We start from the raw sequence: 18563 nt of genomic DNA, 5'->3' as shown, positions 1-18563 counted from the left end.
TTGAGATTCTATTAATGTATCATCAAGAGCGATGTTCTACAAATGTGGATTAAAGTTAAGTATTCCAGGAGCTACGTACTTTTCTTTATAGCATTCATTACGTATCCTGTTTCAGACCTCACGCCAGCCTGCGTGAGTTTAAGCGCGTGCCTTTCGGCTTCCTCGCATTGTGTCTAGGCTGTCTTGTCTAGACACAACAGAGAGGATACGGAACAAAAAAGATCTAATCGACTTATGTCCGTAAATGCGTGGTTTCCATTCCAGAGACCATGTATTCAACATACATTGTTACAGAGACTGCGGCCTAATACGCGCTGTACGATGCAGCCACAATTAATGTTTTCCATACCCCTCAACTATGCGTGTACGCGCCGTAGCATCTTCTGTCTCACACGTTTACATAGGCCAGGCTGCATCCGAATAGAGTGGCAAAAGGCAGTAGAATACGCTGCTCGAGGACCTCCGTATCTCGAATGTGCTCTGCATACACGATACTTTTGAGATGGTCCCATAACCAAAATCGCACGGGTTGAGACCCGGTGAACGAGCAGGCTATGCAACTGGCCCCCTCCTCCGATCCAACGACCAGGGAAGACACGAGTGAGATGCGTCCGGACGTTAATGGCTAAGTGGGCTGGAGCACCACCATATAGCAGCCACAAAACCCTTCGAGTCATCAATGGTACTGCTTTCAAAAGGGAAGGCAAAGTCACGCCGCAAGAAACACCGACAGTTCCGCCCTGTTACGCGACGTGCAAGGAAGACTGGACCCAAAATATGGTAGCCAATTATCCCGGCCGACAAATCCCAGCTGCACCGATGCCGATAATCGCTGTCACCATACCATGGGGTTTCTGCATACTGTCCCACAGATGACTATTATGAAAGTTGAAGATACCACTCTACGTAAAGGGGGCTCATCTGTTAATAGAATGTATGACACAAATCCCGGAACAAAAGTGCTCCCGATGTGGAAAGTCTGTCGCTAGTAGGCCCTGCATGCATTGTACAGGCTGTTTCAAAAATGACCGGTATATTTGAAACGGCAATAAAAACTAAACGAGCAGCGATAGAAATACACCGTTTGTTGCAATATGCTTGGGACAACAGTACATTTTCAGGCAGACAAACTTTCGAATTTACAGTAGTTACAATTTTCAACAACAGATGGCCCTGCGGTCTGGGAAACTCTATAGTACGATATTTTCCACATATCCACTATGCGTAGCAATAATCTGGCGTAGTCTCTGAATGAAATTACCCGAAACCTTTGACAACGTGTCTGGCGGAATGGCTTCACATGCAGATGAGATGTACTGCTTCAGCTGTTCAATTGTTTCTGGATTCTGGCGGTACACCTGGTCTTTCAAGTGTCCCCACAGAATAGAAGTCTCAGGGGTTCATGTCTGGCGAATAGGGAGGCCAATCCACGCCGCCTCGTGTATGTTTCGGATAGCCCAAAGCAATCACACGATCATCGAAATGTTCATTCAGGAAATTAAAGACGTCGGCCGTGCGATGTGACCGGGTACCATCTTGCATAAACCACGAGGTGTTGGCAGTGTCGTCTAAGGCAGTTTGTACCGCCACAAATTCACGAAGAATGTCCAGATAGCGTGATGCAGTAATCGTTTCGGATCTGAAAAATGGGCCAATGATTCCTTTGGAAGAAATTGCTGCCCTGACCAGTACTTTTTGAGGATGCAGGGACGATGGGACTGCAACATGGGGCTTTTCGGTTCCCCATAAACGCCAGTTCTGTTTATTGACGAAGCCGTCCAGGTAAAAATAAGCTTCGTCAGTAAACCAAATGCTGCCCACATGCATATCGCCGTCATCAATCCTGTGCACTATATCGTTAGCGAATGTCTCTCGTGCAGCAATGGTAGCAGCGCTGAGGGGTTGCCGCGTTTGAATTTTGTATGGATAGAGGTGTAAACTCTGGCGCATGAGACGATACGTGGACGTTGGCGTCATTTGGACCGCAGCTGCAACACGGCGAACGGAAACCCGAGGCCGCTGTCGGATCACCTGCTGCACTAGCTGCGCATTGCCCTCTGTGGTTGCCGTACGTGGTCGCCCTACCTTTCCAGCACGTTCATCCGTCACGTTCCCAGTCCGTTGAAATTTTTCAAACAGATCCTTTATTGTATCGCTTTTCGGTCCTTTGGTTACATTAAACCTCCGTTGAAAACTTCGTCTTGTTGCAACAACACTGTGTTCTAGGCGGTGGAATTCCAACACCAGAAAAATCCTCTGTTCTAAGGAATAAACCATGTTGTCTACAGCACACTTGCACTTTGTGAACAGCACACGTTTACAGCAGAAAGACGACGTACAGAATGGCGCACCCACAGACTGCGTTGTCTTCTATATCTTTCACATCACTTGCAGCGCCATCTGTTGTTGAAAATTGTAACTACTGTAATTTCAAAAGTTTGTCCGCCTGAAAATGTACTGTTGTCCCAAGCATATTGCAACAAACGGTGTATTTCTATCGCTGCTCGTTTAGTTTTTATTGCCGTTTCAAATATACCGGTCATTTTTGAAACACCCTGTAAGTCATAAGGGTAATAACAATTGTCATGAGAATGTTCCACATGGTCGTCTGGTTTACCTCATCTGGTGTCCGAACATTTAGGGTACGTCTTTCATGAATTCCTGATTCCTGAAACGACCCTATCTCAGACAAACGGCGAAACACTGTTGCAAACATGGAATGCTGTGATTGTTGTAGCGGGGATAGGTCTCCTGACAAAACCTTGTTGCCCTCCGCCCATTGGCTTTCCGTAAGTGAACACCATGTCGGCATGCTCTCGTTTCGAATACGGAACCATTGTCTACAACGATGAATCACATCCACTACAAGGTGAGTCAGCAAGAGAAGTGCATCGGACACAACATTACCAATTACTATGGCAGGAGATGGTGCTAGGGCATGACGTTTGAGGAACAGCACCACCCTCTAGGAGGAAGCCATGCATACCGTTAACTGTGACTGCATGTTAGAGCGCGTATTAGATCGTAGACTCTGTAACAACGTATGACTGAATAAATTGTCTCCATCATGGAAACCATGCATTTCCGGACGTAAGTTCATTACACCTTTTTTGTTCCGTATCCTTTCATCGGTCAATTCCTAGAGTTTGAACACGGTGGAAAAAATCACACTGTAGAGACATGTACCGTGAAATTCACTGACTGAAAAAAAGTGAAACACTTACAGTACATGGTCGGATGTCAATGAAATTCTGTGTACTCACACACCGTCGGCGAGTAAGCAAATGATTAGAGTCGCAATTCCCTGTGACAGTTACAACAGCAACCAGAATGATGTTCGTTAAAGAACATCTTCTATATATTACGAGCTGCACTAGAAATGTTTTCTTTGCTAAAACCGGTTATCGGATTTATAACCCATCATCAATGGCATCTGACACAGAGGAAAGAATACTGTATGTACATCGGTTTTTACAAAATAAGTGTACATATAGCAGCAGTAATTTAAGTCAACTCACATTATTTACGTCTCTAGTAGTGACATTTATGTCAGTTAATACGAAGGAATATGAAATCTGCCCTGTAACATATCAATGATGCGATTCGCTGTACATACAGTATTTGACGTGTGTTACTGCTGTCAGATGTTTGGCAGTGACAGTGTTTGATAACGTGCGACACATCTCTAATACGGAGTAAATGTGGAATTGACTGTCAAGCAGTCTACATTACCTGTCCTTTGTTATTTCTAAGATTATATATATAGTGTGTCTGTGTGTGTGATTCGCATTCATATACGTAATTATAATGCTTCGACAGTTGGTACATGAGGGTGAAATATAGAAAAGATATCAAATTGCGAAATAATACAAAATATCACGCAACATTACACAACTTTACATGCAAGAGAGATCCGCCAAACGAAAATTATTCGGGTAAAACCCTGTTGAAAATTTGTTTATACATATAATTCCGCTATTACGTTTGTTCATTAAGTGCTTGTGAACTTGTTTTGTCATGTGGGTGTATATTTCAGTATCCTCAACCTTTTTCTGCTTTATGGAGAACATTGATGTTTTTGTTACTGTCATTAGCAGAAAGCTTCTATTCTCTTAAATGAGAACTGAATGCTGAGGGATTGGATTCAATAACATTATATGTTCTCCGACTACCGTTTCCAATATTCTCCCTGTTTGTCCAACGTAAAACTTATAACGTTCACTAGTTTATACACTCTCGACATAAATATTTGGCTCTTATAGTGTATGACACGTGATCATACATTGTTCTATCCTGAAGCCAAATTGCAGCCTAATTTTTCGAAAGAGACGATTTATTGTCGGAAATGTGACACCAGTATGGTAAAGTTATAAACTTATCTTTTTCTACTTGCTTCTCTTTTGTAATGAGATCCGGTTTTTATTCTTACTGTGTCCGTTTTGTCTTTTTTTTCTATAATATCTTAACTAGTTTTGGGTCATAGTCACTGTGAGATGGTATCTTGCCCAGTGTACGTAGTTCAGCTTTGACATTCGCCTCGTTTAAAAGGTATTTAATTGTCATTCGCTGAATGTTGCTCGTGTTTAGTGTTCTTGGCAGGCCTGGTAAGTTAGATAAGGAGCATAAACAGTGTCAGATCGTCGGTGAACATTACGAAGCACACGAAGATGTAGCGTAAACGTGTGAGACAGTGTTATCAGAAAGTGTTGTTGGTATTGGTGTGACCTTCAGTCCGAAGACTTTTTTGGTACGGTTCTCTATGCTACTATATTCTGTGCAAGGCCCGTCATCTTCGCATAACTACTGCAACTTCCATCCTTCTGAATATGTTTACTGTATGCATCTCTTGGTCTCCCTCTATGATTTTTACCCACACCACTTCCCTCCAAAAATAAACTGGTGATCGCTTGAAGTCTCGGAATGTGTCCTATCAACCGATCTCTTCTTTTGGTCAAGTTGTACCACAAATTTCTTGTCTCCCCAATCCTATTCAGTATTCCCTTATTAGTTACTCGATCTACGCATCTAATGCTCAACATGTTTCTGTAGCACAAATTGTCAATAGCTTATATTCTTTTCATGTCTCAACTGTTCATCGTCCATGTTTCACTCCCATACATGGCTACATTCCATACAAATGCTTTCAGAAAAAACTTCCTAACACTTAAATCTCCATTCTATGTTAGTAAATTTCTCTTCTACAGAAATGCTTTTCTTTCCATTGCCAGTCTACATTTTATACCTTCTCTACTTCGGCCATCATCAGTTATTTAGATGTCCAAACAGCAAAACTCACCTATTCCCTTAAGTGTCTTGTTTCCTAATCTAACTCTCCCGACATCATCTGATTTAATTCTACTACAGTCCATTATTCTTGTGTTGCTGTTGTTGATGTTCGTTTTATATCTTCCTTTGAAGACACTACCCATTCCGTGCAACTGCTCTTCGATGTCCTCTGTTGTCTCTGACAGAATTAGTGTCATCGGCAAATCTCAACGTTTTTATTTCTTTTCTCTGAACTTCAATTCCTATTCAGAATTTTTCTTTGGTTGCCCTTATTGCTTGCTCATTATATGGACTGAATAACATAGGGGATAGGCCACAGCCGTGTTTGAATCCCTTCTCAACAACTGCTTCCCTTTCATGCCCCTCGACTCTTATAACTGCAATCTAGCTTTTGTATGAATTGTAAACAGCCTTGCGCTCCATATATTTTGTCTCTGCTACCCACAGGATTTCAAAGAAAGTGTTCCAGTCAATATTGTCAAAAACTTTCTCCAAGTCGACAAATGCCATAAACGTAGGTTAGCTGTTTTTTTCTTAACCTGTCGTCTAAGATAAGTCTCAGGGTTAGTATTTCCTTGTCCTACATTTCATCTACATCTACATCTACATCTACAAGATTACTCTGCAATTCACATTTAAGTGCTTGGCAGAGGGTTCATCGAACCATACTATCTCTCTACCATTCCACTCCCGAACAGCGCGCGGCAAAAACGAACATCTAAACCTTTCTGTTCGAGCTCTGATTTCTCTTATTTTATTTTGATGATCATTCCTACCTATGTAGGCTGGGCTCAAAAAAATATTTTTGTATTCGGGAGAGAAAGTTGCTGACTGAAATTTCGTAAATAGATCTCGCCGCGACGAAAAACGTCTTTGCTTTAATGACTTCCATCCCAACTCGCGTATCATATCTGCCACACTCTCTCCCCTATTACGTGATATTACAACACGAGCTGCCCTTTTTTGCACCCTTTAGATGTCCTCCGTCAATCCCACCTGGTAAGGATCCCACACCGCGCAGCAGTATTCTAACAGAGGACGAACGAGTGTAGTGTAAGCCGTCTCTTTAGTGGACTTGTTGCATCTTCTAAGTGTCCTGCCAATGAAACGCAACCTTTGGCTCGCCTTCCCCAAAATATTATCTATTTGGTCTTTCCAACTGAAATTGTTTGTAATTTTAACACCCCGGTACTTAGTTGAATTGACAGCCTTGAGAATTTTACTATTTATCGAGTAATCGAATTCCAACGGATTTCTTTTGGAACTCATGTGGATCACCTCAGACTTTTCGTTATTTAGCGTCAACTGCCACCTGCCACACCATACAGCAATCTTTTCTAAATTGCTTTGCAACTGATACTGGTCTTCGGATGACCTTACTAGACGGTAAATTACAGCATTTCTCCGGAATCGAAACTGATCTTCCCCGAGGTCGGCTTCTACCAATTTTTCCATTCTTCTGTAAAGAATTCGTGTTCGTATTTTGCAACCGTGACTTATGAAACTGGTAGTTCGGTAATTTTCACAGCTTCCAGCAACTGCTTTCTTTGGAATTGCAATTATTAAATTGACAGACGGACTTCGAAAGGGGTCTCTTTGTGGGTCTCCATTTAGCCGGCTGGTCGAATCGTGCAATACAAAAATTCGTGGGACATTCGGATGTAACTGTGACCCGATGTTCGACTGAAGGGGAATGTGAGTGAAGACATTTTCGTCGTGAACGTACTAGCTGAACGCGTCTGACCACCACAACGGAGGATCGCCGTGTTGTCCACCAGGCACATCGCAACCCCTTTACGTCTGCGCATGCCCTCCTCAAGCAAGTAATGGAGTCTTGGCAACTTCCTATGTCATCCTGCAACATTGGCCGAAAACAAGCAGCAGCAGCTCTAGGGCCTGCCATCTCAATCGTAGGCTGCCGTTACTGGCACAACACAAATTGCTGTTTTATGATTGGTGCCTTGGCAGGCATAGATCACTGACGAATGGTGTCACGTGGTGTTCAGCTATGAACCGCGGCTGCTCCATTACCCAGGATGATCACTATCGGCGAGGGTGGCGGCGACCTGAAGAAAGTTTCCACTCTACCACTGTTTTGGAGAAGCACAGAGCTGTTACTACTGGCGTGATGGCCAGGGGAGCCTTCGGATGTGACTTCAAGTCACGGCTGATTGTGATTGGAGGGACTCTGACGGCACAACGGAGCCCCTAAACGTCCATGGAGAAAAAAAGAAGAAAACTGACTTACGGGTGTTGAGGAAGTGGCATGCGAGATGGTGAGATGCAGGAGCTGGTCATCGGAAGAGAGTGTGAGATGGAAGCCACGCTGATTAATAGGGAGGAGGGGGAGGAGGTGCTGGTTCAGGTTTTAATGGATGCGTCTGGAGAGGGTGGATTCGAAGACGTTACAAAACTCTGAGATGAAGCAGATGGGGCGTTAGGACGAGGTATCAGTTGGGGGTTTGAGTGATTTGAGGAAAAGTAGTATTTTGGAGTTTTTCCTCAGTTCGGGATAGTGAGCTATGGAGAGGACAATGGTATAAAAAGTTGAAAGGGTGACTAGCTAGGATACAGGACATTCTTTAAGGTGTCTATAGGTAAGGCAGCAGTGACCAGGGGATGTTTTGCGTTTTCTGTGAAGTACTTGTTTGATGTCATATGCTGTGATTGGTGTGTTTAATTGTTTGTGCTATGTTGTCCAAGTACTGGAAACTGGGAGCCAGGGGTGAGGCAGAGGTGTTTGTGCATTCGTGAACGGTGCAGATGAGGGAGTAATCAAAGTGAGGGTCATCAGGGATGGAGAAGACGTCGGAGAGATAGGATGGAAAGGTGTCAGTTTTGCTCAGGTTGTCAGGTAAGGAATGATTGTTATGGAAGAGCGGATGGTATGGGATGGAATTACTGCAATTGAGACAATGGAATGCTTTCCATTACTTGGAAGAGTTAATGGGGAGTGTAGCGTTGAGTCTCGAGTATGTCTGACGCCAGTACCGACGTGTGTGTTTCAGGCTAGCCCAGAGTATTTAATTTTTTCGGCACTGTACACATCTTGTAGGCATTATCATTTCCCCCACAAGCGAGATGAGCGTAGGTTGCATAAAATTTGGAAAGCATTTCTGGAGTGCACTTTTACCTTGCTCCATCATGACAAAAATGCCTGGTCACCTGCAGATAAGGGACGCCGGCCTATCTCCGCCATCGGCTACAGGCCGGTTGACAGTAGTTGGCGCCCATCGCAACTGGACGTCGGTAGTTACCTGGGCAGCCGGTAGGCACCAGCACATGCGCCCAGCCGGTCACGTTTGCACCATTACGGCTATCCGCATTCCATCAGATGTTTGGCCGCAGCTAAATGATACTCATTTACTTCTGCCGCGTGCCTCATTACCCTGATAAATGTCGATTTTGTCGAGTAAATACCTTCCTCAGACGTGCAACCAGGAAACTGTGGCCGGGGGCAGCCTTATGAGCGAAAGAGACATAGCCGACTTTATCGGCTTCTCTGATTCGGCAAAATACCCTTATTTCTGATAATGTTTTGATGTAAACTGCGACAGTAAAACCTAAATTTTTTTACATCTTAATTATAGGGAATTTTTTTTACTTTATTAAATAATCACATTATCTATAAGGAAACATAGAGAGGTACGGAAGTGCCCCTTCAGGCATTTGATAAAAGCAAATTATGTTATATAATAGTATAGTAATAAATCACGCATACACACACACACACACACACACACACACACACACACACATATATATATATATATATATATATATATATATATATATATGTCCAATGATGGACACGCAATGCCAAGAGAATAATATCGTGGTCAAGTAGTAGCAGCTGCTTTTCCAATAAAAAAAAATCCGTACACAAATGTTCTCTCAGCACACGCAGCATTCTTAACAGGTGCAGCACACTTCAGTGATACGCTAGAATTCTCCAAGAAATCACAGGTACATTTCAAAAACTCAGTTATCTAAACTGATGCATAACTTCACATCTTGAACTTTAAAAATGACAAATCGATAAACTGGAGTATATATATATATATATATATATATATATGACAAATGACAAATCGATAAACTGGAGTATATATATATATATATATATATATATATATATATACTCCAGTTTATCGATTTGTCATTTTTAAAGTTCAAGATGTGAAGTTATGCATCAGTATATACTGGAGTATATATATATATATATATATATATATATATATATATATACTCCAGTTTATCGATTTGTCATTTTTAAAGTTCAAGATGTGAAGTTATGCATCAGTTTAGATAACTGAGTTTTTGAAATGTACCTGTGATTTCTTGGAGAATTCTAGCGTATCACTGAAGTGTGCTGCACCTGTTAAGAATGCTGCGTGTGCTGAGAGAACATTTGTGTACGGATTTTTTTTAATTGGAAAAGCAGCTGCTACTACTTGACCACGATATTATTCTCTTGGCATTGCGTGTCCGTCATTGGAAACACGCGGTGACGTTAGAGTAGACAAGTGCAGTGGTGACTAAGGAAATCACTTCACGCTGAGAATAATATCAAAACAGTTGTGCATATACTAGCAAGGGTTTCAGCGGTCCTCGTGAAAAATCATGATGGGGCCTCCCGGCCAACGACGCCATACGCTCATTTCATTTATCACGATAAAAACTTACGGTAAGCCGACTGAACCGCCCTGTGCAATAATGTCGCGATCGCCGCGCGGGGTAGCAGCGCGGTCTTGGGCACCTTGCCACGGTTCGTGCGGCTCCCCCCGTCGGAGGTTCGAGTCCTCCCTCGGGCATGTGTGTGCGTGTGTTTGTTTGTGTGTGTGTGTTGTCCTTGGCGTAAGTTAGTTTAAGTTAGATTAAGTAGTGTGTACGCTTAGGGACCGATAACCTCACCAGTTTGGTCCCATAGGAACTTACCACCAACCAATGTCGTAGTCTACTAATACAGTACCTGCAGAGAATTCTGTAGAGGATTCCATAACCCCAGAGTGCCATATTCAACAGTGGTTACTCTGTGTTTTTGTAGACTGGTGCAGTGCCCAGCTGTCATATTTCATCTGAATAGCTGGTAGTTCTTTGCTGTTGCTAGACGCTTACAGTGAACCTTCACCCACATTTCTATATATTTGTGTCCCGCCTGGTAGGCGGAGCATGGGTCTGCTCCTGTAAAGTGAAGGGTAGGCCGAATGTAGGAAGCTAGGAGGAGCAGGTGAGGTAGAACTCTCGGTACTGCAGTGTGAATTTAAATCACCTTCACTTTAGCAAGAAGATGAATACGTACCTCTGCACTGAGGAGAATGTAGCTGCGAAGCCGGATGTCTCAAAGCTCACAGAAATTACACAGGCAAAATCTGCAGTGACTCGCCCACTATGAAATAGAAACAATGTTGCTCGGTCGTCTACTCGCAATCAAATGGGCTGAATCTGGAGCGGCGCTCGTAGAGCTGCACAGCGCCGACTAGAGGGCGCTGTCGTCGGTGTCGTAGTGACAACCCAGCAGAGCGCGTCTACGTTGTAGCATTGTAGTTATCGGTACCACATATACAGGGTGAGTCACCTAACGTTACCGCTGGATATATTTCGTAAACCACATCAAATACTGACGAATCGATTCCACAGACCGAACGTGAGGAGAGGGGCTAGTGTAATTGGTTAATACAAACCATAAAAAAATGCACGGAGGTTTGTTTTTTAACATAAACCTACGTTTTTTTTAAATGGAACCCCGTTAGTTTTGTTAGCACATCTGAACATATAAACAAATACGTAATCAGTGCCGTTTGTTGCATTGTAAAATGTTAATTACATCCGAAGATATTGTAACCTAAAGTTGATGCTTGAGTACCACTCCTCCGCTGTTAGATCGTGTGTATCGGAGAGCACCGAATTACGTAGGGATCCAAAGGGAACGGTGATGGACCTTAGGTACAGAAGAGACTGGAACAGCACATTACGTCCACATGCTAACACCTTTTTATTGGTCTTTTTCACTGACGCACATGTACATTACCATGAGGGGTGAGGTACACGTACGGACGTGGTTCCGTTTTCAATAACGGAGTTGAATAGAGTGTGTCCCGACATGTCAGGCCAATAGATGTTCAATGTAGTGGCCATCACTTTCTGCACACAATTTCAATCTCTGGCGTAATGAATGTCGTACAAGCCGCAGTACATCTGGTGTAATGTCGCTGCAGGCTGCCACAATACGTTGTTTCATATCCTCTGGAGTTGTAGGCACATCACGGTACACATTCTCCTTTAACGTACACCACAGAAAGAAGTCCAGAGGTGTAAGATCAGGAGAACGGGCTGGCCAATTTATGCGTCTTCCATGTCCTATGAAACGCCCGTCGAACATCCTGTCAAGGGTCAGTCTAGTGTTAATTTCGGAATGTGCAGGTGCACCATCATGCTGATACCACATACGTCGACGCGTTTCTAGTGGGACATTTTCGAGCAACGTTGGCAGATCATTCTGTAGAAACGCGATGTATGTTGCAGCTGTTTGGGCCCCTGCAATGAAGTGAGGACCAATGAGGTGGTCGCCAATGATTCCGCACCATACAATTACAGTCCACGGTCGCTGTCGCTCTACCTGTCTGAGCCAGCGAGGATTGTCCACGGACCAGTAATGCATGTTCCGTAGATTCACTGCCCCGTGGTTTGTGAAACCCGCTTCATCGGTAAACAGGTAGAACTACAACGCATTCTCTGTTAATGCCCATTGACAGAATTGCACTCGATGATTAAAGTCATCACCATGTAATTGCTGACGTAGCGACAAATGAAACGGGTGAAAGCGGTGACGATGCAGTAAGCGCATGACACTACTTTGACTCAGTCCACCGGCTCTCGCAATGCCCCGTGTACTCATGCGTGGGTTCATGGCAACAGCAGCTAACACACCAACTGCACCCGCTTCTCCTGTGACGGGCCTGTTACGGACCCGTTTGCGTGCTACGACCATACCTGTTGCATACAGTTGCCGGTAGATGTTTTGCAATGTGCGGCACGTTGGATGCTCTCTGTCCGGGTACCGTTCTGCGTACACCCTGTAGGCTTCAGCTGCATTTCGTCGACACTCGCCATAGATGAGTATCATCTCCGCCTTTTCAGAGTTCGAATACACCATGGTCACAGTTCCTACAACACTACACTATCACAGACGTCAGGTAACACGGTGTACTACAGTTGGTCTGCGTGCGGAGACGAATGCAGAATAACAATAGCAGCAAGCGCTACATGCGGACACTGCGACAGCTAGACCAAACCACAACAGTGCACTACAGCCACACTCGTAAACACGGTCGTCATCGTAAACATGTCCCTGCAGATGCTGCTCGCCGACCGTGGCCCGTGTTTGTTACAACACGCAACTGAACGTCGGAGGTTTCAAGCGTCAACTTCAGGTTACAATATCTCCGGATGTAATTAACATTTTACAATGCAACAAATGGCACTGATTACGTATTTGTTTATATGTTCAGATGTGCTAACAAAACTAACGTGGTTCCATTTAAAAAAACGTAGGTTTGTGTTAAAAAACATACTTCCGTGCATTTTTGTATGGTTTGTATTAAACAATTACACTAGCCCCTCTCCTCACGTTCGATCTGTGGAATCGGTTCGTCAGTATTTGATGTGGTTTACGAAATATATCCAGCGGTAACGTTAGGTCACTCACCCTGTATATTGGTTGCAACTGTCTTCTGACTGGCTATTGAGGCCGCCACGAATTCCTCTCCTGTGCCAACTTATTCACCTCAGAACAGTATTTGCGCCCAACCTCCTTAGTTACTTGTGGGATTTCTTTTTACAAATCCCTCAAGTCCTAGGAACTTATTCCAAGATGACTTAACAAGTATCTTGTCATCCTGTTCCTTCATCTTGTCAATGCTATCCCAGTATTCTTCTTCCCGCCTATTCTGCGAAACTCGTTCCAATTTTTATCAGTCCAATTAATCTTTACATTCTCATATGGCACGGCGTATCAAACACCTCTTCTTCAGCTTTTCACTCAATATAGCACTTCAAGCGTGGTCAAAATGTTTGAATGACGTAGACATTTTCCCGCCTTTCACTCAAGAGGCTCTTCTTATGAAGTATTAAAATTTGAGACCTAGAAAGTAGTATACCTTCCTATTGTGTACCAGGCTTAAGAGTACACAACAAATACGATGAAGGACCACCACCACACAGACACAACCACTTTCCTGGCACCTGTCAGTTTCCAGCTGCAGTCGCCAGATATCGCTCATAAATTCGGGCCACTTTCTGCTTTTGCGCCACATCCATCTGCAATAGTGCTTCCAGCTGCCAAATGGATTGCTGTCGACCGTGGACTACATTGCTTTCGCCTTGTACTGATGGAGATAAAGAACCCTCCGCTAACAGGCTCAAAACACGAGGTACTGGAGACACTCGCCGAGTGTGGTCAACAGTTTAGTTTAGTGCCGGCAGACAGCTCAGTACAGGTCATGTCATTGCGATGTGGAGAACAGTTTTGTAAGTTCTTCTGAGAAGACAGCATTCCGACTTAGCAGTCATTGTTTACAGAGTAATAGGACAAACCCGAGTGTATGCAATATTATATGAAGTCGCAGTGACAGTATCATAGAATACTAAGAGGCAAAAGTATTTAGATTCCATTGCATTAGATGTAGGACATCCAGGGTCTCGCTTCAAACTGTACCGAGGTTAAGTACTATATTACATCGTAACTCTAAATAAATGTTATTGTTTATTTCTCACTCTGCTGCCATATTTCTGTTATAACACCGCCCTGCCAAAGCAAGTGTTTAAGTTGATATTTACAGCGAGCATTCTGCCATCGTTTAAAGAACTATAGCAGTAAAATCATTTTTCTTTTGTCGCGAATGTCTGGGCTGAACTAACAAAACCATTCAGTTACATCATTCCCAACATTTTCTTCGACAGTTTAACAATCTTGTAGATAAAATTGCAACAAAATCTCAGATGGTCAAATGGGAACCCCAAGACTTTATTGGAATCATCCAAAAAAGTTTCGTATATAAATCAAGGAGTCCAAAAAGTACCGAGACTGGATTCGTAAAAAAAAGAAACGTTAAGATAGGTTGCAAACCTTCTAGTGTTATACATAGTCTCCTCCCACTCCCCCCCTTCAGTGCAACACACAGAACGTCCATACAACCACGTGACACTGTCAAAAATATCCTTCTTTGGAACGTGGTTCAGCTTGAGGATCACATTGTTTTGAATGTTGGTTATTCGTCAAAGCGTTGACCTTCCATGTGGATTTTTACACTTCGTCGTTTTGTGGTCAGTCTGTATTGTTAACACCAAGTCTCGTCACCAATGATGACTTTTTTCCAGAAAAGAACTGCCTATGTTTTGGATTTCAATCAACTCGCGTGTGCGGGACAAAATATGCATACAATTCTCTCCAAAACATTCTGGAGAAGGTTTTGAACACTTGATTTAAAGATGTTGCTCCACTGCGATACGTGGCCCAGCAACGTTGACACACTGTGGCCACATGTACACCGATTAATACTTCCTGCTCACAACTGACTGGTCGAATACACATCTGTTGCTTATAGTTAGTTGAAGCTGACACCATAGTATGTGCGCTGAAGTCGCTTGTACACCACAAATAAACTCATTTTCAGAACATTTCGGACAGACCGTGTATAACTGTTTTCGTTACCCTTTCCTCCTGGTGGAATAGAACTTCTTTTCATTACTCTCTTTGGAATCATAGTGTTATCTACCGTATTATTTTAAGCTATGTTCTTTTTCTGATTTCGTCAATTAACTATATCTTCCTTATGTCAGTACTGTAATTCACGGTTACATTATCGTAATCTTCTTTCTCTCTAAAACTTGTAATTCATGGTTATGCTTTATTATCGAATCCACTGTCTCTCACAAACTTCCATACTTCTTTCGCAAGATCTGTCCTTCAAATGTTCTTACGTTGTTAGCGTCTATCAAGATTCATCCTTCCGATTTAGTAACACGTATTCGTGGAAGGCAATAACATGGCCTCGAGGAGTGGCAACGTCGTTAGAGGCGCCATGTTACGGATTGCGCAGCCCCACCCGCCGGAGGTTCGTCATCCCTCGGGCATGGGTGTGCGTGTTGCAACAGTTAGTTCAAGTAGTATGTAAGCCTAGGGACCGATGATCTCAGCAGTTTGGTCCCTTAGGAATTCACACACATTTGAACATATTTCAGCAGTAACATACTTTTAATTTTGTTGTTCTTACAACCGAAATTTCTCAAAACACCTCCAAGTTTAAAATTAGGTTCTATTACCTGTTTGTATCCGCTTTCTGATATCCTTACTCTCGTTACTATCGTTCCATACTTCGATATCCAATAGCTGGCAACTCTGAAATCTTATTTAGTTAGCTTTTCATTTTGTGGTTGTTCATGTTTGCTGCTGTGAAGCACATCTCCTTTACTGAGCAACTGCTCATAGCCCTTAAGGTACGTATTTTAGAGCCAATGTTTACTGGACACGTTTTCTTGTTTTTGTCCATGCTGCCGCCTCTGAAAGTTGCCCACTCTGAAGTCTCAGCAACAACAGTACTGGTACAAGTCTGTATTTACGTATTCCACTGTCAGAGGTATCAGAACGATTTCGATTATAATTTAGGACTAGCTCGTTTCCAGACCAGAGTCACTTACCTCAAATTAATTCATTTACCCTTCTCAATCACCCGTGAGAGTTTGTAACATCATCACGGTATCATCCCATATACTACATACAAAGGGCGTTCAAAAAGAAACGAGCCTGAGTCAGGAATGCGAAAACCGGTGACAGGAGGGTAATATCGTGCCGGGTTTAACGAGATGTGGTTCCGACCAGAGCGTGGAAGTCCACTGCCCGTCGCAAGACGGCACACGTGCACGTCACGTGACGATACATAGCTAGCAGCAGCATGCATCAATCGTCCAACGCTGCCAGCCGCATTGCAAACAGTGACATAGAGGCGTCAAAAGAAGAGCAAAGAGGTGGTGTTCGTTTTCTGACAGCGGAAGGAGAAGGAGGAACGGACATTCATCGACGAATGTCACAAGTGTACGGCGAATACTGAATGTCCCTTGCAAGGATCAAGGCGTGGCACAAGCGCTTGAGGCTAAATTTGTAAATTTGTGGTAAGACCTTTATGGGACCAAACTGCTGAGGTCATCGGTCCCTAAGCTTACACACTACTTAATCTAACTTAAACTAACTTACGCTAAGAACAACACACAACCATGCCCGAGGGAGGACTCGAACCTCCGACGGAGGGAGCCGCGAGGACCGTGACAAGACGCCCAAGACCGCGCGGCTACCCCGCGCGGCACGCCTCAGGGAAGGACGGGTGTCGTTAGCCGATGATGCACGGTCTGGAGCACCACACTGCATTACCGATGACATCGTCTAGCTGATGGATGTATTCATTACCCAAGACCGCCCGTTCGTTGCTCGTGGTCTAGAGGCTATCGTTGCTGCCTCTTGATCATGCGGTCCCAGGTTCGATTCCCGGCCGGGTTGGGGATTTTCCTCTGTCCGCGGATGGGATATTTTCGTTGTCCTCATCATTTCATCATCATTCGTGCTAGTGGCTAGATTGTATTGTGAAAAAAAATGGAATGCGTAAAAATTGGGACTTTGCAAGGGTGCTGATGACCGCGCATTTGAGCGCCCCACAAATCCAACATCATCAATACCGCCGAGTGACTGTGAGAGCCATATCCACCGTGGTCGGATTGAGCTCCGGAAGTTTTCACACCGAAGTGAAGGAACGACTTCACATTCGCAAAGTGTGTGCCCAACGCGTGCCCCACAGTCTTCAACCAAGCCAGGAAGCATGTCGAATGGCCCACTGTCTTGCTCATCTGCAGCGCTATGCTTGGGAAGGGAATGCGTTCCTGGCACGGGTGGTGGCTGGAGATGAGTCATGGTGTCATCACTTCGAACCAGAATCAAAACGATAAAGTGTCCAGTGGAAGCATCCATAGTCACCACCACCAAAATAATCCAAGAATGCAGGAAAGGTTACGCCGATGTTCTTCTTTGGCCAATATGGCCCACTTCTGATTCACGTCCTGCCGCACGGGACAACAGTGAATGCCCAGCGTTGCTCGCAAACTTTGACCACCCTTCGCCAAGCGATCAAATCAAAACGACCAGGCAGTCTCACCCGTTGACTCATTCTGCTCCACGACAATGCAAAGTCTCTTACGGCCAACACAGTCGCGGCACTCCTGCAGAGGTTCAAATGGGAGGTTCTCGGCCACCCTGAATATGGAAGTTAATAGGAATATAAAAAAAGGGAGGAAGGTTTATCTGTTTAGCAAGAGTAATAGAAGGCAGATTTCAGACTTCCTAACAGATCAAAACGAAAATTTCTGTTCCGACACTGACAATGTTGAGTGTTTATGGAAAAAGTTCAAGGCAATCGTAAAATGCGTTGTAGACAGGTACGTGCCGAGCAAAACTGTGAGGGACGGGAAAAACCCACCGTGGTACAACAACAAAGTTAGGAAATTACTGCGAAAGCAAAGAGAGCTTCACTCCAAGTTTAAACGCAGCCAAAACCTCTCAGACAAACAGAAGCTAAACGATGTCAAAGTTAGCGTAAGGAGGGCTATGCGTGAAGCGTTCAGTGAATTCGAAACTAAAATACTACGTACCGACTTGACAGAAAATCCTAGGAAGTTCTGGTCTTACGTTAAATCAGTAAGTGGCTCGAAACATCATGTCCAGACACTCCGGGATGATGATGGCATTGAAACAGAGGATGACAAGCGTAAAGCTGAAATACTAAACACCTTTTTCCAAAGCTGTTTCACAGAGGAAGACCGCACTGCAGTTCCTTCTCTAAATCCTCGCACCAACGAAAAAATGGCTGACATTGAAATAAGTGTCCAAGGAATAGAAAAGCAACTGGAATCACTCAACAGAGGAAAGTCCACTGGACCTGACGGGATACCAGTTCGATTCTACACAGAGTACGCGAAAGAACTTGCCCCCCTTCTAACAGCCGTGTACCGCAAGTCTCTAGAGGAACAGAAGGTTCCAAATGATTGGAAAAGAGCACAGGTAGTCCCAGTCTTCAAGAAGGGTCGTCGAGCAGATGCGCAAAACTATAGACCTATCTCTCTGACGTCGATCTGTTGTAGAATTTTAGAACATGTCTTTTGCTCGAGTATCATGTCGTTTTTGGAAACTCAGAATCTACTATGTAGGAATCAACATGGATTCCGGAAACAGCGAT

Source organism: Schistocerca cancellata, chromosome 2 (assembly GCF_023864275.1).
Source record: "Schistocerca cancellata isolate TAMUIC-IGC-003103 chromosome 2, iqSchCanc2.1, whole genome shotgun sequence".
In the NCBI taxonomy this organism is placed as follows: Eukaryota; Metazoa; Arthropoda; class Insecta; order Orthoptera; family Acrididae; genus Schistocerca; species Schistocerca cancellata.
Note: the sequence above shows the minus strand (reverse complement) of the source record.